Source organism: Columba livia, chromosome 31 (genome assembly GCF_036013475.1).
Source record: "Columba livia isolate bColLiv1 breed racing homer chromosome 31, bColLiv1.pat.W.v2, whole genome shotgun sequence".
In the NCBI taxonomy this organism is placed as follows: domain Eukaryota; kingdom Metazoa; phylum Chordata; class Aves; order Columbiformes; family Columbidae; genus Columba; species Columba livia.
Genome location: NC_088632.1, coordinates 1,059,420 through 1,082,086, shown reverse-complemented (window position 1 = coordinate 1,082,086; position 22,667 = coordinate 1,059,420).

The following is a 22,667-nucleotide window of genomic DNA, read 5'->3' as shown; positions in this document are numbered from 1 at the left end:
TCCCATTTGCCCCAATTTCTCCTTTTCCTGATTTGTAAATCTCATAGCATACTTAGTTTGTACAGGATCCTGTTCGACTGCTTTTATTGCCGGTAGCGCAGCTTTCTTAGCTTCTTCGTCGGCTAAATTATTTCCTCTTACTTGCGTGGAGGTTCCCTTCCGATGGCCCTTTACGTAAACTACTGCAATTTGTTTGGCCCCTCTTAATGCCTCCAGGGTTTGCTTTATTAAGGTCTCATGTTGTCGAGGGTTAAGATTGCGGGGTGACAATAAAACCCTGGCAGATGTGTTGTTAACCCCCTCTCCCCCCCACTTCCCCCTTGTGCCCCTCCCTCTCCCCTTTTCCCACTCAGGACAGGCGATCGGGAGGGCAAGAAGGACAGAGAGAAGAGTTGGAAAAATTAAAGATGTTTTACTAATGCTACTAATAAGAATAGAGAAAATAATACAAAATATACAAAACCAATCTTGAAAGTCTCAGCAACTGCAGAGCCGGCAACCAAAGTCCTGGACTGGACTCTGCAGCCAACCGGAGCTGGATTCAGTCTGTCACTGGCCTCAGTTCGCAGGGACGACTAGCAAGGTCCTCTCCTAATGTCGGCCATAAGCAGAAGGGAAAAGCAAAGGCAAAAGGGAAAAGGGACGAGATCCTCGTGATCTCCCACTTTTATATGAAGTATTCACGTGAATGGGATGTTATACACAGTTGGTCAGTTTCTTGGTCACTTGTTTCTCGTCGCCCCTCTCACGAGATGTCCATCCGTGCTTATCAATAAGTTTGCATTCCATTGCTAGGTTTACCAAAACATGTGTCTGGTTCTCCAGGAAAATGCAGTTAATATGAAGCTTTAGCTGACAGGCAAAATTCACTGAAAGAGAAACTTGTTTTTTAACAAAACCAGGACATTCCACCCCTTATAATATGCCATTCACTGAATACTTAAACCTTATCAATACAATCTATCAATACAATCTAATTACTCACTACTACTATATATATATATACATATGTACATATATACACAGGAGTAATTAATCAGTGGACCATCCTTTGAAAAGTTCATTAAGTTCATTTTGTCACGACAGTCTCCCAGGGCAGGAAAAATGGTACAAGTGCATCTCATGACCACTGTTTGTGGGTTAAAGACATCAACTTCGAAGAAGTTGTCAGGCGCCACTCGAAGAAGCTAGCTCTGGTTTCATCATCACTGTCTTGATCTGGAAGACACTTATTAAACACTGTTAGTATGGCAATTCACATCATGCAGTTTCAGTATTGAATATTTTCACCTAAACTCAAATCCCGTTGAGGTACACACTGAACTTCTCCATCCTTAAGCATCACCCACCAGGTGCTGCCAGGTCCCTGGGCAAAAACAATCCCGCGAATGGGCTTGACTTTGCTGAGCCAGGATTAACCCAGACTGCCTTTCCTAACATGATATCATGTGTACTACAGGGACTTTATCTCCTTCTACAGTCCGTAGAATCTCTGATTGGGCAGGTCCAGCTCCATTAGTTGATCCTCTGGTGTTGACCAACCAAGTGGCTTTTGCTAAATGTGAATCCCAGTGTTTAAAGGTTCCACCACCCAACGTCTTTAGTGCAGTTTTTACAAACCATTGTACCTTTCCATTTTCCCAGAGGCTGGTGCATGATATGGAATATGATATACCCACTCAATACCATGTTCTTTGGCCCAATTGTCTATAAGACTGTTTTTGAAATTAATACCGTTGTCTGATTCAATTCTTCCTGGCGTACCGTGTCGCCAAGGACTTGCTTTTCAAGGCCCAAGATGGTATTTCGGGCTGTAGCATGAGGTACGGCATATGTTTCCAACCATCCAGTGGTTGCTTCCACCATTGTAAGTACATAACGCTTACCTTGACGTGGTTGTGGAAGTGTAATATAATCAATCTGCCAAGCTTCTCCATACTTATACTTTAACCATCGTCCCCTGATACCGTACAGGCTTTAACCGTTTCGCTTGTTTGATTTCGGCACAAGTCTCACATTCATGAATAACCTGTGAAATAGTGTCCATAGTTAAATCCACCCCTCGATCGCGAGCCCATTTATATGTTGCATCTCTACATTGATGCCCTGAAGCATCATGAGCCCATTGGGCTAGGAAAAGTTCACCTGTATGTTGCCAGTCCAAGTCCATCTCAGCTACTTTAATCTTAGCAGCTTGATCCGCTTGTTGGTGGTTTAGATGTTCCTCGGTGGCTCGACTTTTAGCCACATGAGCATCTACGTGCCGAACGGTGGTGTTTCTTCAGCACGTGTTACCTCCTCCTCATCTGGAGACATCCCAAAGTCTTTGCTTTCTGGCCAGTCTGTAATCACTTCTAAGCTCCCTGGGCGATTGGGATTTCCAATTCGAGCTCGTTGCGTGATCAATGCAATCCATTTACTCCACGTAACTTCGGTTGCATGATGTGGAGAGGGAACCGTCCCTTTGAACATGCAGCTCAGCACCGGCAGTCGAGGTGCCAGGAGGAGCTGTGCTTCAGTACCGGTCACTTCTGAAGCAGCTCGGACTCCTTCGTATGCTGCTAGTATCTCTTTTTCAGTTGGAGTATAGTTGGCCTCAGATCCTTTGTATCCTCCACTCCAAAAACCTAAGGGTCGACCTCGGGTTTCTCCTGGTGCTTTCTGAGGCTCCAGGTAAGTCCATTATCTCCGGCTGCGGTGCAGAGCACATTTTTAACATCTAGTCCAGTCCGAACTGGTCCAAGGGCCACCGCATGAGTTATCTCACGCTTCATTTGTTCAAAGGCTTGTCGCTGTTCATGGCCCCACTCAAACTGGTTCTTTTTACGAGTCACTCGATAGAGAGGGCTCACAATCTGGCTGTAGTCAGGAATATGCATTCTCCAAAAACCTACAACGCCCAAAAAAGTCTGTGTCTCCTTTTTATTAGTAGGTGGAGACATTGCTGCGGTTTTGTTGATCACATCCATTGGGACCTGACAACGGCCATCTTGCCCATTTATTCCTAAAAAATGGATCTCTCACACAGGTCCCTTGACCTTGCTTCGTTTTATGGCAAAACCAGCATCCAAAAGAATCTGAATTATTCTCTCACCTTTCTCAAAGACTTCTTTCGCTGTGTCGCCCCATACGATGATGTCATCAATATATTGCAAGTGTTCTGGAGCTTTACCTTGCTCCAGTGTGGTCTGGATCAGCCCATGGCAGATGGTAGGACTGTGTTTCCACCCCTGGGGCAAGCGATTCCACGTGTACTGGATGCCTCTCCAGGTGAAAGCAAACTGCGGCCTGCACTCTGCTGCTACAGGAACAGAGAAAAATGCATTAGCAATGTCAATTGTAGCATCACACTTGGCTGCCTTTGACTCCAGTTCAAATTGCAGTTCTAGCATGTCAGGCACAGCAGCACTCAGTGGTGGTGTAACTTCATTCAGGCCACGATAGTCTACAGTTAGTCTCCACTTGTCACTAGACTTACGCACTGGCCAGATGGGCTGTTAAAAGGTGAGCGAGTCTTACTGATCACACCCTGGCTTTCCAATTGACGGATCAACGTCTGGATCGGAATCAAAGAGTCTCGATTGGTGCGATATTGCCGGCGATGCACCGTCGTGATAGCAATTGGCACCTGCTGATCGTCAACCATCAGCAGTCCTACAACAGAAGGATCATCTGAAAGACCAGGCAAATCAGACAGCTGTTCAATTTTCTCAGTGTCCACAGCTGCTATACCAAATGCCCACCTATACCCTTTTGGGTCCTTAAAGTACCCTCTCCTGAGGTAGTCTATGCCAAGGATGCACGGAGCATCTGGACCAGTCACAATGGGATGCTTTTGCCAGTTTTTTCCAGTTAGGCTCATTTCAGCCTCTACAACAGTCAGTTCCTGGGATCCCCCAGTCACTTCAACAATACTGATGGATTGTGTTCCTTTATAATTAGAAGGAATTATCGTACACTGTGCACCAGCGTCCACTAAAGCTTTGTACTCCTGGGGGTGTGTTGTACCAGGCCATCGTATTTGTACAGTCCAATAAACTCTGTTATCCCTTTCCTCCAACTGGTTGGAGGCAGGGCACCTCTAATTTCTGTTTTGCACAGTCTCTGGGTGTGAATTAGAGGTTCCTTCAAGAGCACCAGAATCTCTTCTGCTCCTTTTGTAAACTGGAGCAGCCACCTTCCTAGGAGTTTTTCCTTTTATCTCACGTACTCGTTCTTGAAGTTCTGAGGTAGGTCTTCCATGCCACTTATTCATGTTTTCTCCCTGCTCATGTAGGAAGAACCACAGTGAACCTCTTTTTGTGGGCTGCCTCTGTCCTCTCTCTCGAGATTGGAAACGCCTTTTCCTAATAGCTGAAACATAGGTTTGTGCAGGTCGTGAATGGTAGGTGTCTTCTCTGAGTTCTTTGATTTCCTGCAACAGCTTTTCAAACCGGTCATCAGATTTTTCACACAGTTTCTCTACAGCGGAGACACAAGCCCGTAGAGAACCAGCAAGGCTGTCCTCAAAGTTCCGAAGCTGCTCAATCACTTCATTAATCTCTTGTTGACCTCTAGCTGACCAGACCATTCCTGCCAATGACCTAGCATATGCAGGGGGTGCACTTTGTACAAATCTGCGCCACAGAGATCGTGTACAATTGATCCTATCTGGGTCTGTCCCCTCTTGGTTGTCTGATCCAAAATAGATGATCTCTCGCACAGCTAATTCTCTCAGGAACTGAATACCTCTCTCCATAGTATTCCATTTCCCTAACTTGGATATACAATCTTCCTTGTAGGGGAATCTTACTTTCATAGCTGCCAGGAGTCGGGTCCAGAGACTAGTGGCATTAGACTCTCTTGAAATTGCCCTATCAATGGTGGAATCTCTTGACAGAGATCCCAGCTGCCTGGCTTCACCACCTTCCAATTCAATTGTTTCTGCCCCATTGTCCCAGCATCGGAGCAGCCAGGTTAAAATATTCTCGCTTTCACGATGACTAAAGTCTTTTCTCAGATCTCTCAGCTCACCTGGAGAAAAGGACCGAGTGGTGGTCACTTCATCTCCTCCCTGTCCTGATGGTGCCCCTTGGGTCGATGTTGGCCCTGTGCCATCATCTGCTGCACGGGTAGTCTTTCTAGTGACTTTCTTACAACCAGCAACTGATGCTGATATGGGTTCACCATCATTTGATTTATTTCCAGAGTCTGAATGACTGTCACAGTGGTTACAGCAGCAACAGTGCCCAGTGTGTGAAGAAGGGGGGGCTGCCTTGCTAGCCTTTGAGGCTGGAGAAGTAATGTTATCTGCAGCGACCTTGGCAGAGGAACTCTGCGGAGGAGCTGTAGCCTCAGACTGCGAAGCCGCCGTTGCGGGGGCAGTGGCTGCAGCGGCAGCTTTGGCTGTTTTGCTCTTTCTCGAGCGGCTCGGAGTGCTTTTTGCTAAAGCTTCCGAAGACGCACCGCAAATCTCAGGACAACAAAGAGACGCAAACCTCCTGTTGAACGCCATTTCTCTTAACAGAAGCACAAACTGACACACATTCAGCAAACCAGATAACACCATCACAGTTCTATCAAAACTCCAAGGATATTCAAAGCTCTCTAAAACATTTGCGAACTGTCCTAGCGAAAAAACGAAAGTATTGTTAGTCAGCCTTTCTAAAGATTCGCCTGACCAATTAGCAAACACAGAGCCGTACTGCTCTTTAATCTCTCCTGGAGGCTTTTCAAGGTAAAGCAGAAGCGAGTAGAAATTCATTAGCGGCTGCAGTATAATGAAATAAACCAGTGACAAACCACACAGCATCATCATGACCATTGTCCAGTTCCTTGTTGTTATATAATGAATACTTCGATTTAAAAAGAAAGCCCAACACAGATATGGAATCAGTGAGCACAATGTAGAAAATAACTGATACAACTTATGCCATAACATCTTTAAATCAGTGTAATTCACTTTGCCTTAATACAACTAAATAATATCCAAAGCAAACGGACGCGCGAGTATCACAACTCTATGAGTTGGCACCGTGCCAAGAAAACTGAAAGGTACGTCAGAGCAGTGGAAAAGCCAAAAAATCTTCAAATTTACCCCTTTCTCTTGCCCCACGTTGGGCGCCAATTATCTGTAAAGGGTTAAGATTGCGGGGTGACAATAAAACCCTGGCAGATGTATTGTTAACCCCCTCTTCCCCCCCACACTTCCCCCTCCCTCTCCCCCCTTTTCACTAAGGAGAGGCAATTGGGAGGAAAAGAAGCACAGAGTGAAGAGAGTTGGAAAAAATTAAAGATGTTTTACTAATGCTACTAATAAGAACAGAGAAAATAATACAAAATATACAAAACCAATCTTGAAAGTCTCAGCAACTGCAGAGCTGGCACCCAAAGTCCTGGATTAGACTCTGCAGCCAACCGGAGCTGGATTCAGTCTGTCACTAGACCTCAGTTCGCAGGGACGACTAGCAAGGTCCTCTCCTAATGTCGGCCATAAGCAGCAGGGAAAAGGGAAAAGCAACACGAGATCCTCGTGATCTCCCACTTATATATGAAGTATTCACGTGAATGGAATGTTATACACAGTTGGTCAGTTTCTTGGTCTCTTTCTTCTCGTCGCCCCTCTCGCGAGATGTCCATCTGTGCTTATCAATAAGTTTGCATTCCATTGCTAGGTTTACCAAAACATGTGTCTGGTGCTCCAGGAAAATGCAGTTAATATGAAGCTTTAGCTGACAGGCAAATTCACTGAAAGAAAAACTTGTTTTTAACAAAACCAGGACACGTGACCACTTTCCTGGATCAGTTGGCTCCACCAGAGGCATGGCCTGAGACTGATAATGGGGCGGTGATTACCCCCCAGGAAATTGAAATGTCTCTGCATGTGTTGCCATGGAAAGCAGCACTGGATTCTTCTCACAAGTTAGCCAGCAGATGGGTTTGGTACTTATTTACCCATCTTAGAGGTCCTGACTGTGAAGCTATCACATTACAACATATCAATGGTTGTGTGCAGAAGTTTTGCCAGCATATGCTGAACCTGTCAAATCAGTGTCATCCCTCAGAACCTGGTGTGCAATGCAAAAAGGTATTTATTTGATGTGGCAGATGGGGATGGCTCATGCGTTGTTTTTAGGATCCAATCTGGACAAAGTAGCAATAACAAGTGACAAAGTGCAGTTTTTGGGAGGAGTGCCTGCCTCACTAAAAGCCTTGACTACAGCAGCAGTGACAAATGCTACGGGTAACGTAGGTGCTCTAGTAAATTCCTTGGGGGAAATTTTGGCTGTAATTTTGGGACCCTCTGTTTAGGTGGTTAATAAAGGAAAGGCAGCAAAACAAAATGGAATTACAGCATGTGTTATGAGGATACAAATGTAGAATGATCTTGTACAAGCTGGTACCCCACGGTCAGAAATAGATGGGATCAGAACATCAGAAAAGTTTTGCCAATGGCAAAAGTTAATGCTTATGCAAAAAAGCTGACTGTCCCTAGCCCCATCACCCGCGCTGTGCCCACTTCCACCTGCCAACTCAATACGAGATCAGTTTGCCTTTACCTGGCAACAAAAGCAATGTACTTTCCAAGTATTGCCTGAGGGATACACAGAATCATAGAATGTCCTGATTTGGAAGGACCCACAGGATCATTGAGTCCAATTCCTGTCCCTGCAACGTTCACACCGTGCACCTGAAGACATTGTCCAGTCTCTTCCTGAACACTGTCAGGCTTGGGGCCGTGACAGCACCCAGCGTTCCAGTGTCCAGCACCCTCTGGGTGAAGAACCTTTTCTTCATGTCCAACTGGCCCTCCCCTGGCACATCTTCCTGCAATTCCCTCAGGTTCTGTCATGACATCCCCAGCTCTTTAAGCAATCTCGGATGAGTCTCATCAGGCCTCATCGACTTGCAGGGATCCAGCTGGAGCAGCAGATCCAGTACAAGTTCCGGATTGTTTGGGAGTTTGCCGTTCTCACAGCTGTGGTTTTCCGGTCCAGGGTTATGGGGGCCCACAAGTCCATCATCAGTGTTGAAGACCAAGGTGAAGAAAGCACTAAACATCTCAGCTTTGTCTATGTCCCTGTTAATAAGGTGACTGTGCTCATCAAGTAATGAGCCAAAGATATTTCTAGTTTGCTTTTTGCTATTAATATATTTAAAAAGCTTTTTAAATTGCCCTTCACACTATTGAACAGCTTCATTTCTAATTGGGCTTTGACAGCATGAATTTCCTCCTACAATAGCGAGCAGCAATTCTGTAGTACCCCCGTGTTGCCTGACAAACACACTTCCTCCAATTGCCACCAAACGATAGTAGCTAATGTTGCGCTCTGGTCAGGTACCATTTCTGGTTGCCATTATATTGATGATCATGGCAGTGTCACAACAAGAAACTGAAGTAGCTGTCAAATCACTGAAATTTCATTTACAGGACCAAGGCCAGGCAACTAATCCAATGAAAACACAGGGCCCTAGTGCAACTGTACTACTTTTAGGAATAATTTGACATGGACAGCTTAGAGAAACACCAAAAAGTCCAGCAGTTTTCTGTAGCAGCCACAGTAAAACAATTGCATGCCTTTGGGGGAATTTTAGGGCATTGCAAAACTTGTATTCCTTTTATTTTCTGTGGAGGCGGATTCCCCTTGTGAAGGGTTACTAGAAGAGCACAATAAAGTGGATACATTTAAGTCACAAAACAATAGGGAAGTAAATAATATGGCTTCTGCCAAGCTGCATGCTCATGATCTAAATGTGCATATAGATTGTGGACATCAATCAGCTTATACCGCACATGCAGGGAACATGGCTCACAATCAAACCCCTTTGCTATTTTAGACTTGTAAAACATGCGCACACCTTTGTGCTACTTATACTCAGGTACATTTAAGGGCATTTTGTAGGCCATGGGGAAAGATAAAACGGGGTCGGTGGGCCTTGCATACCTGTCAGGTTGATTATATCAGCCGCCTAATGTATCCAGGGGGTTGGAATATGTACGCACTGCTGTGGATAGTGTCAGGACTAACTACAGGGGAAATGGAATTATTCACAGCCATGGATTGTGAAGTGGGACTGCAGCCTATTGATCTAGATGTAAAAATTCATATGACTCCAGAGAATGCTGTGTGTTTTTGTACCCTGACTTCTCTTCTTATGTTACATCCTTTGCTAATATCAGATTCTCGAGTTCTTGCATTTCAGGTGTCTTCAGTGAACACCTGTGTTTAATCTAGAGGAAACAGCTCTGGAACAATGTTATTGGTGTCACAGACCCAACATCCAACTGAAGTCCAATCAGAAAGAGTGCAGACCACGACTTTCCAGTCTGTGTGGGCAATTAACACACAGCAGGTTGTTAAACCCAGAGTGATACCAGCTGACGGAGCTGGAGCAGCAGTGTATGTATTACTGGAAGGTGACAAAACTCCTGTTGATTAACATAGATTTGTCCTGGTAAACTTAGATTTGTTCAGCCTCTACCCTAATCATTTGCCTTTAGTGTTTAGAGAAATTAACGGCTGCAGATCTCTTAACAATGTGTTTCACTATCATGACAACCCTCATAGTTGTATTACAGAATTGTGCTATGCTAAGGGGTTTTAACATTAATGTTTCGTATTGTTGTTTCTCTGAGTAGGTAGTGGCTGCAAATGCTGCTTTGCTTTTGAAGGTATGTCTTGTTCAACACAGATGTTGAACTAGCCAGCATGGAAGACAACATCTCACATCTTTGGAACTGATGCAGCAAGTGAAACAATCTACTGATAATGCCCGGCTGAATGATTCATTTAATTCCTTGATGAGTTGAATGGGACACCTGATTATTGTAGAACTTATGCAGCATTGTAGAAATATGGTTTTTTCCCTTTTCTGTATGTGTTTATTGTGTACCTTTGTAAATTACCCTGTGCCACACCTCACAAGCCCAAAGGAACAACTCTGGCTTTATCGGCCCCAGCAGAAGTGAGTCACAGGAGTGAGGGGGGTGGAACATATGGGAATGCAGTGCAAGGAGGAGGAGGAGGTTAGTTAAATGTAAATAGGCTCAAGTGAATTGCACCTGTCTGTAGAAAAAGCAGATACATCACACTAATTGTTTTACTGATCTTGTGTGTTTGATGAGTAGAACCTCTGTGTTAGATAACATAGGCCTGTGAGAAACTCCAGGCACCTTATCACTGACCTGCTCTGACCTGCCACAAGGAAACCTGGTACCAAGTGTCCAAGAGCCCATGTGTGCAAAGGCTTTGAATCAGAGCACAGACATGACATGGCCAAAGACTGATGAATGTCTCTCTAGACCTAGGAGTGTAAAACCAGAACAAAATGCCTAAGTTAATTCAACTGAAGATATTCCTCCCCTAGCCTGGATAAATTAGATGCCTTGCTGTAACACTCCTGGTTTCCTGTCTAATGATGGGACAAGAAAGATGATTGTCATACCAATTTATTTTTTAAAATGAAAAAAACAATGCTGGAAAGTAGTGTCTCTGAAGAGGAGAGAGAATCAACATCACTGATTACTTCATCTTCAAAGTTGTGCCCCTGGAGCCCCAGGGACACCTGGAGGAGCCCAGAGGGGACAGAGGAAGGGACATCATGTGCTGCTCCTGTGCTGCTGAGCTGGGCTGGGCTCCTGGGACACAGGGAGCTCATGGCAGCGGCAGCGCTGCAGAGAGACAGCTCTGCCCAGGAGCAGCTCCTCTGCACACGCAGCAGGGCTGAGGGCTCTGCCTGCAGCACCGAGGGCACAGGACCAGGCACAGAGAGGGAAACGCAGTCTGGGGTGGAGGATGCTGAGAGTTCACTGGAAATGAAATCCTCTCAGATATGAAGCCTGTGGCTGCAGGGCATTGCATCTGCAAATCTTGGTAGGATCTCAGAAAGCTGTCACATTGCAGAGCCTGCGAGAGATCTAAGTACAGCTCTCAGAGGTTCTCTGATCAGAGGAGAGGATGTGCTGCAGAGCAGGGATTGTCTTCTGCACTGTCAGAGTGACAAGACGTGAATGCTGCGTTTTCCCCAGGGTGGCTGTGGGGTGTAAATGTAAATGTGCAGGCAGGGGTGCCCAGGGCTGTCCTGCAGAGCAGGGTCCCTGCACCCCAGGGCTGTGCCGGGCAGGGACTCTGCCGCCTGCCAGGGTCAGCGCTCAGCCTGCCCGGGAGATCCCAGCAACACCGAGGGGAGAAGCTGTGGGGGGATGAGCGACCCCCGGCAGGGCAGGGTCCTTCTGCTGCTGGGTTCTCCGTGGGTCGGGGCTGCTCACAGCTCCAGCTCATTCCGGAATATTGACAAGAGGAGGTTTCAAGGAGAAGAACAAGGAGAGTACTACGAAGATAAGGAACCTCCCTGAGTCTGTGTTTTCAGTCTCCTACTCTGGGGAATGGGTGGTGATTAAGGCAGTTCTTAATTTTAAACAAATACTTGAGACACATGAACTGCAGTAGGTCTTCAAGAGAATCCTGGCATGCCTTGCCTCTCCTCTGCCTATGCAGAACCAGCATCACCTTTGCTGGACACCTTACACTTAATCTGACCTGTCCTGTTTTCCAGCCTGCAAACAGGAAGATGCCCCCAGGCAGTGCCCTGTGAACAGGCAGGATCTGTAGGGCCAGGGGGAGGGCACAGAGGGTGGGATGGTCTGTGAGCACTGACAGGGAAGAGACATGGACAGGGAAACACCTCCCAGGGGAGAATCTCCAGGCAGCAGGGAAATGATCAGAAATGAGAGGAAACCAAACCCGGAATGGTTATGGGAGGGAGAACAGAGAAAAGTCCCTGTGATCCCCTGCAGTGCAGATCCCTCCTGTGAGCAGCCCCCTGGGCTCCTGTCCCACCCAGCAAAGCCTCTGCCCTCAGGGCCGGGGGCTCCAAGGCATGAAGCAGCTCCTGTGCAGCCAGAGCTCCAGTTCCTCTGCAGAGCACAGGGGCTGAGAGCAGCTGCCCGGCAGTGTTGGTGTCTGGGAGGTGCTGCACAGCTGGGGAAGGTGACGCTGTCTGAGTGCCCGGCTGCCTCTGCCCTGGCCTCTCTCACACCCACCCTCACCGCATTTTCCTTCTTGCTCCCCTGCTCTGGGTCACTGCTGTTGGGATCTTGTTCTTGCTGTCAGGCTCTCTGGGGATGGCAGTTTCAGCTGCAGAGTCACAGCCTGATCTTGTGGGTCCTTTCCTGCAGGTGTGTCCATGGGCACACGTGTCCCAGCTTTGCTCTGACCTGTGGGCTGTGGGCAATGCAGTCCGTGGGGCTGGGGAATGAGCTGAGTCTCCCTCAATCAAATGCCATCATCAGGACTGTTGATTGTCTCCTTGACTTTTCTTTCCAAGCTGTGAGCTTCCCTCCAGGATGTAAACCTGTCCTATAGCATCTCTGTGTTATCTGAAAGCCCCATGGAGATGCACAGAGATGCTGTGACAGAGAAACTGCTTTTGGGTTTGTGAAATTAGCTCTGTGTGTTCTGGGCTCAATGTGGGGTGCTGAGACCTTAGGGAAGGCTGACACATGTCATGGTCTGAGGTGGATCCCTCTGCTCTCAGCAGCGCCTGGTGGCTTTTCAGGGTAACATGGGAGTGTGATCAGGCTCCATCTCAGAAAGGTGCCAGCCCAGGGCAGCTGGAGCAAGACAGAGGGACAGACCAGCTGCCCTCACTCTGCACTGACCCACAGGCACCCTCTGGTCTCACAGGACTCGCTCTGTTCTCCCTGAGTGCAGCAGAAATGCTGAGGGTTTCTGACACCCAACAACACTCTGCAGTGAATATGGGGGGAGGTGTAAAAAAACCTGGAACTCTTAAACTGCCTTCACCTTCTCTGTTCCCTTTCAATGGGAAAGCAAGTGCTGACAGCCCTTCTGTGTTAGCAGAACCAGGACAGTCCCCACCGTTCCCGTGGCCCCACTTCTGCAGAGCTGGGCTGACTTATCGATGGCCCATGGGCAGAGGCCCTGCTCTTGGTTGCACATTTTCCAGCCCCAAGCCAGGCTGCAGCCACAGTGCTGGAAAAGGTACTCCTAGAAAAACACAAGAGTGTCTGTGTGTGACAGGGGAGGGTCTATGGGAGTTGGTTTGATTTTTGTCAGAGAACTCTGCCCTGGATTCTCACTGTCTTTTTTTTTTTTTTTCCTCATGACAGTGCCCCGTGCTCAGGAAAAGCAAATGTCCAACAGCAGCTCCATCACCCAGTTCCTCCTCCTGCCGTTCACAGACACACGGGAGCTGCAGCTCTTGCACTTCTGGCTCTTCCTGGGCATCTACCTGGCTGCCCTGCTGGGCAACGGCCTCATCATCACCACCATAGCCTGGGACCAGCACCTCCACACCCCCATGTACTTCTTCCTGCTCAACCTCGCCCTGCTCGACCTGGGCTGCATCTCCACCACTGTCCCCAAATCCATGGCCAACTCTCTCTGGGACTCCAGGGTCATTTCCTATTCAGGTTGTGCTGCGCAGGTCTTTCTGTCTTTGTTTTTCATTTCAGCAGAGTTTTACCTTCTCACCATCATGTCCTATGACCGCTACGTTGCCATCTGCAAACCCCTGCACTACGGGACCCTCCTGGGCAGCAGAGCTTGTGTCCACATGGCAGCAGCTGCCTGGGCCACTGGGTTTCTCACTGCTCTGCTGCACACGGCCAATACATTTTCACTGCCCCTGTGCAAGGGCAATGCCCTGGGCCAGTTCTTCTGTGAAATCCCCCAGATCCTCAAGCTCTCCTGCTCACACTCCTACCTCAGGGAACTGGGGTTGCTTGTGGTTGGTGTATTAGTAGCATTTGTGTGTTTTGTGTTCATTGTGGTGTCCTATGTGCAGATCTTCAGGGCTGTGCTGAGGATCCCCTCTGAGCAGGGACGGCACAAAGCCTTTTCCACCTGCCTCCCTCACCTGGCCGTGGTCTCCCTGTTCCTCAGCACTATCATGTTTGCCCACCTGAAGCCACCCTCCATATCCTCCCCATGGCTGGACCTGGTGGTGTCTGTTCTGTACTCAGTGGTTCCTCCAGCAGTGAACCCCCTCATCTACAGCATGAGGAACCAGGAGCTCAAGGATGCCCTGTGGAAACTCATATCCTAGTATTTTCTAAAGCAATAAATTGCCCATCTGGTTCTACATAGACATTTTAATGTAACTAATTACAGGTCCAGCCTGTCATCTGGATTTTTTGATTTTATTAGTTGTTTTCTTATTGTGATAATGTTGTCATCCCCTTTCTAATTCACTATTGGATTTTCTTTTATAACTGTTGGCTGTGTAAATGAGAAGCCGTGCTCTCCTTGTCTCTAAACAAAATAAAAGGCTTTTTAGTGACTTGTTTATCACTATATCCTTCCTGCAAGCCCATTTTTAGAGCTCCCGGGATGGTTCCTGTGTTCATGAGAGGAGGGAAAAGAGTCCATCATGGCAGCACTGCCAGGGAGCAGCAGCACTTGTTCTTCCAGAGCTGTTCTGGTTCCACTCCCACACTCTCCTTCTCATCCCTGGTGTTGGTGCAAGGCCTGAGTGTTCTGGCAGCTTGGCCACCGTCCTGCTGTGTGTCAGTGCTGTGGGCGCAGGCAGGGACAGGCAATGGGCACTGCTGTGACAGAGCTGGCCTCAGTAACAGTACTTGCACAAGGAAAAGTGATCTTCTTTGGGCGGTGCATGATGGTTTATATCTTCTTGCAATGTTTCTCTCAAGCTTATTCCTAAAAAAGTCACCCACTTATAAAATGCCATTGTGCATCTGAGCAGTGTGTGTGTGCAGGGCTGGCACACAGCAGTGTCCTCTCACAGCCAGGCTCCTGCCAGAGGCCTGCAGGACCAGCAGAGCAGGGGCTGGGCTGTGCCCGTGTTCACTGGAAACACTTCAGAAGCTGCCCCAGGACATCGTCATGGATTGGCCCCTCACAACCACCATTTCCAGCACTGGCCTCTCTCCCCAGCTCACAGAGGTTGTTCTTCCCTCCATGGAGGGACACTGAATGAGCAGGTCAGCAGTCCATGTTTGCATTGTACATATGAGATGCGAGCATGCACATCAATTGCGTGAGATGGCATGAACCTGAGTGAGCAGAAACACCATCAGCTACTCCTGGGAGTTCCATGACGGCCTGCGGGACAGACAGTGTCTCGAGGTCACTTCACATTGGGAGTAACAGCCCACGGGAAACCACCCACTGGGATCTTCTTCCTTGAACTGAGGTCCCCGTGTCCATTCCTCATGATGTGGGGCTGAGGTGCCTCCAATCCCTTTGGGGCAGCAACAGGAGGCCAGAGGTACAATGTGACTCCTGTCTCTGTGAGTAAAAGGGACAGACTCTGTCTCTGAACATCCCTGAGTGCATAAGGAGTCCATGAGGCCAGCTCTGATGGAACCCTGGCATTTCTGTGTGTGACTCCAGGAACAACCCCACTGGCCCAGTGACATTCATCTCAGCTGCTGGGACGGCTCATTGCAAGTGCTCCTGTCTGCTACAGCACCCTTGCCCGTGATTCTGGATTGTGCTTTCAAGAGTGACAGCAGAATCAGAGAAATTCTGAGGTCCTTGGGGAAGGAAGATGTCAAGCCCATCTTCAAGAAGGGCCTGAAGGAGGATTTGAAGAATTATGGGCTGATCAGCCTACCTCTGTCCCTGGGAAAGGTAAAGTCCATGTCTTCCTGCACCAATCTCCAGGCACCTGAAGGACAAGGAAGGGATTGCTGAACCCAAATGAGTGGAAAACCCAGTGAGTCATAAGAAACGCTCTGGACCCATTCCAGAGCTTTAGACCCTCAGGAAAGAGCTCAGTGACAGTGCAGCCCAGCCAGTTGCATCTGTGTCCCTCACTGAGCAGCACAACCAGTGTGCAGTCACCCCATAGTCCTGCAGCCAACCTGCTCTGCAGAGCATCAGTGCCAGGCTGGGGCCCTGTGGGGAGCACAGGATGGGGCCAGGAGCACCAGAGCAGATCAGAGGAGGGATGGGGGAGATCAGACAGGAGCTGACCTGGGCTGGAAATTGCCTTGGAGAGAAAAATGCTGTTGTTCAGCTGCCCCAAGATAACACCCAGAGTTAAGGGTGCAGGGCCAGAAGTCCTTGCTGTCCTGGTGCATCACCAGGCCTGGGAAGTAGCTGGAGAAGGATTGGTGTCCCCCACGTGCCATCTCTTAGTGCATTTTCCCTCCTAAAGGGTGGCATGGAAAGCAAGTCTGGGACCCTGTGTCCGGACCTGCACTGCAGAAAGTATTCACCCAGAAGCTACACCATTTTGCTCTGGTACTTCAGTCCTGGTGCTCATCACATGTCCTTGAGACAAACTTATGCACCCCTCTTGTCAACCTTACCCCAAAAGTCACCCCTAGACAAGGTTCCTGAGCTGGGGCTGAGCTGGAGAACTGGGGTCCAGCTGTGACCAGAGGAAGGACAAGGCCTGTCCTGGGTCCTCTAAAGGGCTGGCAGCCTCTGTGAACTCCACCAGAAAAGGCAGCGTGCAGGAAACTATAGACGATCCCCATGCCCATTGGAGGCCCTTAGGAAGAGTTCCTCTCTCCAAATATCCAACCCAGCTTGCTGCTGCGTGAACAACCAGGAGAAACTGCCCCTGGACCCTCATGCCAGACCCCATCTCCTCCACCCATACAGGCAGTGCTCTCCCCCTTGTCACTGAGGTGGTTCCAGGGGACACAAAATGGGAAGAGATGTTGGGTAGGGATATGGTGTCCTTCAGTGCTTCTCATGGTACCTCCTGCTGGGCTTTGTGCCACTGGTCACAACTCTCTGAGCCTGGATGTTCAGCGAGTTCTCAGTGGTGCTAAACAGGAACATGCCCATGAGCACATTGGGCTGCACTGGGAGGAGCGTGGCCACCCAGACAAGGGCAGTTATTGCCCATCGTGACTCAGCACTGGTGTGGTCACTTCTGGAGCCGTGTGTCCAAGTGTGAGGTTCCCCATTCTTGAGGAATGGGGAGGAGCTGCCGTGTGGCCAGAGAAAGTCTGGGTCATGTGTGGAGATGTTGAGAGACTCAGACTGCTTTAGCCTGGTGAAGGGGAGCCTGAGGAATCATGCTGGTTTTACTGAAATTGAGTTAATTTTCTTCATGCATTTTGAACCTCTCTCCTTCACAGCCAGTACAGTCTTTTGTTTGGATTTACTATGAGAATAGTGAGATAATGCTATTTCTTCCCTGGGATAGAGTTCATTTTGTCTTTTAGCAGCTTTACAGTGTTTGCCATTTGGTATGAAAGGAATGTCAGAACTCACTAAGATCTTGGCTGTTGTCAGGGAAACCAAGGACTTCTTTGGCCATCCAGCTGTGGATGCAGATTGGCAGGAGGGGACACAGACAGGACAGCACCTGGATTGACATGCAGGCTGACCAATGAAATATTCCCTATGATCAGCGCCATGCTCAGTCTAAAGCTGGAGCCGGCTTTTAGGCTTGTTACATCCGTTACTTTGGGTTTTCCAGCTGGTTTGGTCAGTTCCATTCAGAAGTTTCATTCTGTCAGGAGTTCGATGTCAGTTCCGCCTTTTGCCGTTCTGCCATTTTGCCGTTGGCCTTTGGGCCTTTCTGCCTGTTGCCCTTTTGCTCTCTCTTGCTGGGATGGGCTGTTCAGGACCAAGGTGCTCCCTTCTGCAGGACTGGCTGCTCCGTGTGACTGGAGTTACATGGGGGATGGCACTGAGTATATTTTCTTAAATTAATTTATCTACTTCTATTTAACTTATCTTGACTATTGTCAGTGAAACCAAGGACTTCTCTGGAGTGCAGCTGCAGGTGCAAATTGGCAGGAGAGGGCACAGACAGGACAGCACCTTGATTGACATGCAGGTCAATCAAAGAGCTATTCTCTACCATTAGTGTCATGCTCGGTATAAAGCTGGAGATGCCTTTTCCAGCCAGTTAGTTTTGGTTTTCCGGCTACACTGCTTAGCTCTGTTCAGAAGTTCCATTGTATCGGGAGTTCAGTGTTAGTTCAGTTTTATGATGTTTTGCGGTTTTTCAATTGGCCCTTGGGCCTCTCTGCCTTTTGCACTTGTACTTTCTCTTGCTGGGATCAGCTGTTCAGGACCAGGGTGCTCTCTTCTTTTGGGCTGCCTGTTCAGCACAACTGGAGTTCTATGGGGGATGGCACTGAGTGTCATATATTTTACTTTATGTATATCTTAGGATAAGTATATTATTATTAGCAGTGTATTATTTTTATTGTCTTATTAATTTTTTGCCTAAACCCACAAGTTTCTCCCTTCCCATTCACTTCTCTCCCTTCTCCCACCTGGGGACTGGAAGCAGGATGTGAGCAGCTCTCATGGTCTTAGTTGGTGGCTGTGGTAAAACCATGACAAGGAAGGGCAGTTGTAGCTTCAGAAATCTTGAAAATCACTTTCCAAGATGGTGTCAATATTTAATGTTTTTGTTGTTGTTGGGAAACAGCATGAGAAAGGAAAACCATCAGAAACTGCAGCTCTGGAGGTCCAGAGTGGAGCTCAGGATAAAGAAATGTCATTCTGAGCACAGTGCTGTGGTCATTCAGAGGGACTCTGGATCATCCATGGCTTTGTGTTTCCAGGAACAGCTGGTGAGGATGGAGAGACAGCAGCACAGGTGGGGACACACTGGGCTGAGAACAAGGTGGGGAAGCGCATGGGGTGTCTGCAGCCTGTGGGGAAACAGCCACAGGCCTGGGACAGTGCAGGATGGACCATGGTGGACATGGCCAAGGGCACTGGCAAGGCTGGATGTCCCTGCAAGAGCCAAGGTCTTTGTCCCCTTGGCTATGGCTGATGTCCCTGCCAGCGAGGGCTAAGAGGAGACACATGGTTGTCATGGCCATGGCACCCCATTGCCTCCTTGCACCCCCAGGGAGTGTCACACCATTGTTCTGCACTGGGCATCGCGCTCCCCACAGCCCCAGGAAGAACCTGAGCCACCTGTGAGGGACAGGATCTCCCTTCCCAGGGGCAGGGGCTCAAGGCTTGGCCATTGTCCTTCATCAGACAAACCAAGGGCTTTCTCAGCATCAGAGCTGCTGCACTTTGCCTTTGCCTGATGCAATCACTGCCTCCAATTATCTGCTCTAACGAGTCCCTGGGGAGGCTTTGTCAGTAACAGCCCTCAGTGGGGCCATTAATGCTTCAAGGTACTTTGGGGTTTGTTCTGACTTGGACTTCTTGAGCAGATTCTTCAGTCTGTCCTTGGTATCTGAGGTTCATGGACTCAGCACCAAATACGCCACGGGGCTCATTAAAACACAGAAAGCCCTAATTAGCGATGTTTCTTTCTGTAATTTCCTTCAAATCTTCCAGACTTGTAGAACTAACTGGAGAGGTTTCAATGGGACACTTGCTGATGAAGACTTCAAAGAAGATTTCATAAAGGAGGGTTTTTTCTTTCCAGGGTGTTTTCTGTCATTTTCCAGTGTATAGAAGAAGCGACAGCAGCATTCTACACTGGACATTGATCCCGAGGGTCTCCTGAAGACATCTGGACAGGCAGGAGAACAGTCCTTGAGGCTGGACACTGTATGGACAACCTGGCTCCTCACCCCCACCCCAAATCTGCCGGTTCCCTCATTGGCCACCAGAGATTGCATCACTTTTCCTACATCAGTTTAATAAACAGCAAAACACTTTCCTCAGCTGTGTGTGTAAGCTGGATCTGGTGAGGTCCAGCATCCACAAGGGACACCCACACAAGAACTGGTTTAGACAGAGAGATAGGAGAGGATAGAAATAAACACAATGAACGTGTTGACTGCCATGTTAATTAGAGCGCTGAAGAACGGGGCAAGTTTGTAACTCCCTGAAGCTCAAAGCAGAAACCAGACAGCTGAGAGGCCACTGAATGACCAAAGAGCAAGTGGAGGAGAAACCTGAGAGCACTGGGAAGGGCAAACGTCCAGACAGTGCTGGAAAGTTGTCCTTGGACAGGGACATTTAATCAGGAGAGGTGGGAACTCCGGAATGACGAGGGAGATGAAATCATAGAGTGTTGGTAATAGAAGTACAGGGGAAGACCAATATTTCTTCTCCAATCCTTAGTACACTTCCAGACAGACATCAGTCATCAGCTGTCTCACCATAAACAGCCAGGGCCATTTTAGGGCCCCAGTGTACCTGAGGTGCTGGCCTGGGATTGGCATCTATCACACAGGACCTGGGGAGACCAGAGCACCTTGCAGTGCAGGTGGAGCCTGGGCAGGGGTTCCCGGGGCATCTACACTGGCACCAGGTGTTTGTGTCCCTGGAGCTGAAGACATTTGTGTCCTAAATCCATGCCCGGTTCTGGAAAACTCTTTCCTTTCCAAAGAAAAGAAACTCCCCTACAAAGACGTTAAAATGAATAAATACATAAATAAATAGATAGATAGATAGATAGATAGATAGATAGATAAATAAATAAATAAATAAGCAAATATATAAATACATAAATAAATATGTACGTAAATAAATAAATAAGTAAATCAGTAAATAAATAAGTAAATAAGTAAATAAATACATAAATACATAAATAAATACATGAATAAATAGAAAGAAAGAAAGAAAGAAGGAAAGAAAGAAAAAGAAAGAAAGAAAGAAAGAAAGACACCTTCCTTTGCTTTGGATCTTTGTCTTCATTTCTTCTTATTTTAATATCCATTGACATCAACTGACATCTGATGGGTCTGCAGGCATGAAGCCAAGATCATGTTGTGTCTTGCACAGCGCCCCATGCCCTCTGAACCTTCCCTGCCCAGGACTCCTCACACGTTGCCCAGAGCGAGTCACACTGAGGGGTTGGCTGGTTCACGGGCTGAGATGTTGGTTTAGATGGTCACCTACAGCACAGGTGGATCCTGCCCCATCATCGCCTGCTCTGCTCCAGTCTGAAACAGAGCCCAACATCACAATGGGATCATGAGAGAACTGAGGTTGAAGGGACCTCAGGAGTCTGCAGTCCAACCTGTCACCAACTGGTCACACCAAGGTGTTCAAGCCTTGATTCAATCAGAGCTTTAGCAGGACTAGAGAAGTGATCATCCCTTTGTACTGGGCACTGGTGAGGCTGCACCTTGAATCCTGGGGTCAGTTTTAGGCCCCTCATGGCAAGGAAGACATTGAGGTGCTGGAGAGAGTTCAGAGGAGGGTGACAAGGCTGGTGAAGGGTCTGGAGCACCAGTCTGACGAGGAGCGGTTGAGGGAGCTGGGGCTGTTCAGCCTTGAGAACAGGAGGCTGAGGGGAGACCTTATTACTCTCTACAGCTGCCTGAAAGGAGGTTTTGTCATGGAGGGTGTTGGTCTCTTGTCCCAAGTAGCAAGTGATAGGACAAGAGGAAATGGCCTCAAGTTGCACATGGAGAGGTTTAGATTGGATATGAGGAAAAAATTCTTCATGGAAGCCACCAGTGACTGAAATGCCAGAGAGGTTTTAGATCCAAATAATATTTCAGGGACACATACACAAAGGATACAACTGGAAACAGAATTTTATTTTATTTTTTTATTTATATTTATGTTTATATTTATTTTATTAAAATTACAGATTTTAACAGAAGAAGGAGAAGGAGGAGAGCTGGCTCCTGCTGCAAACTTGCCCTGGGAGAAAGAACCCGAGAAAGCCAGGGCACGAGTGGTGCCTTGGAGGGCAAGAGCAGTGGGCATGAACCGAGCCAAAAGGGCCCAGAGGAGCTCTGACAGGTGGTCATGCTCAATGCTGCAGAGGAAGGCAAAAAAACCCCGGGGACCAGGGCCAGTCTGCCCCGGGGGAAAATTCCTTCCTGACCCCAACACTGGCGATCGGCTGTTCCCTGAGCATTTGAGCGAGACCTGGCTCCTCGGCCCACAGGCTGGTCATGCCTCCCAGAAGACCACAGAATAATAGAAGGATAGAATGATAGCATGATGATGACGTCTTCTCTCTTCTCTTCTCTTCTCTTCTCTTCTCTTCTCTTCTCTTCTCTTCTCTTCTCTTCTCTTCTCTTCTCTTCTCTTCTCTTCTCTTCTCTTCTCTTCTTTCTCCTATCTCCTCTCCTCTCCTCTCCTCTCCTCTCCTCTCCTCTCCTCTCCTCTCCTCTCCTCTCCTCTCCTCTCCTCTCCTCTCCTCTCCTCTCCTCTCCTCTCCTCTCCTCTCCTCTCCTCCTTTCTTCACCTCTTCCCTCCCCCTCTTCTCTCTCCCTCTTTTCCTTCTCCCTCCTTTCACTAGCAGTACCTGCTGAGGAAATTGCTGACAAACACTTGTAACCTTGCCCAGATTAGCCATTCGCTCCATCACCTTGTGCAAAGGACGCATCTACCTTCTGGTGGCCGGGAGAGCACCGTGCCCCCTTAAACCACTCTGCATTCCACTTCCTACAGCTGCTGACCCTAGCTCCCCACTCCATCAGGACGGTGAGCTCTGCAGTGCTCCTCAAGAAGTTATTCCCTTCATTTTGCTGCTGCTATTCAGCTGAAAAGGATGTTCCTCTTCCTCTTCCTCCTCCTCCTCCTCTTCCTCCTCCTCTTCCTTCTCCTCTTCCTCTTCCTCTTCCTCTTCCTCCTCCTCCTCTTCATGTTCCTCCTCTTCCTCTCTTCTCTCTTCTCTCTTCTCTCTCTTCTCCTCTTGCTTCACCTCTTCCCTCTCTCTCTCCCTCTCCCTCTTCTTCTCTCTCCCTCTTTTCCTTCCCCCTCCTTTCACTACCAGTGCATGCTGGGGAAATCCCTGACAAGCACTTGGAACCTTGCCCAGCTTACCCATTCGCTCCATCACCTTGT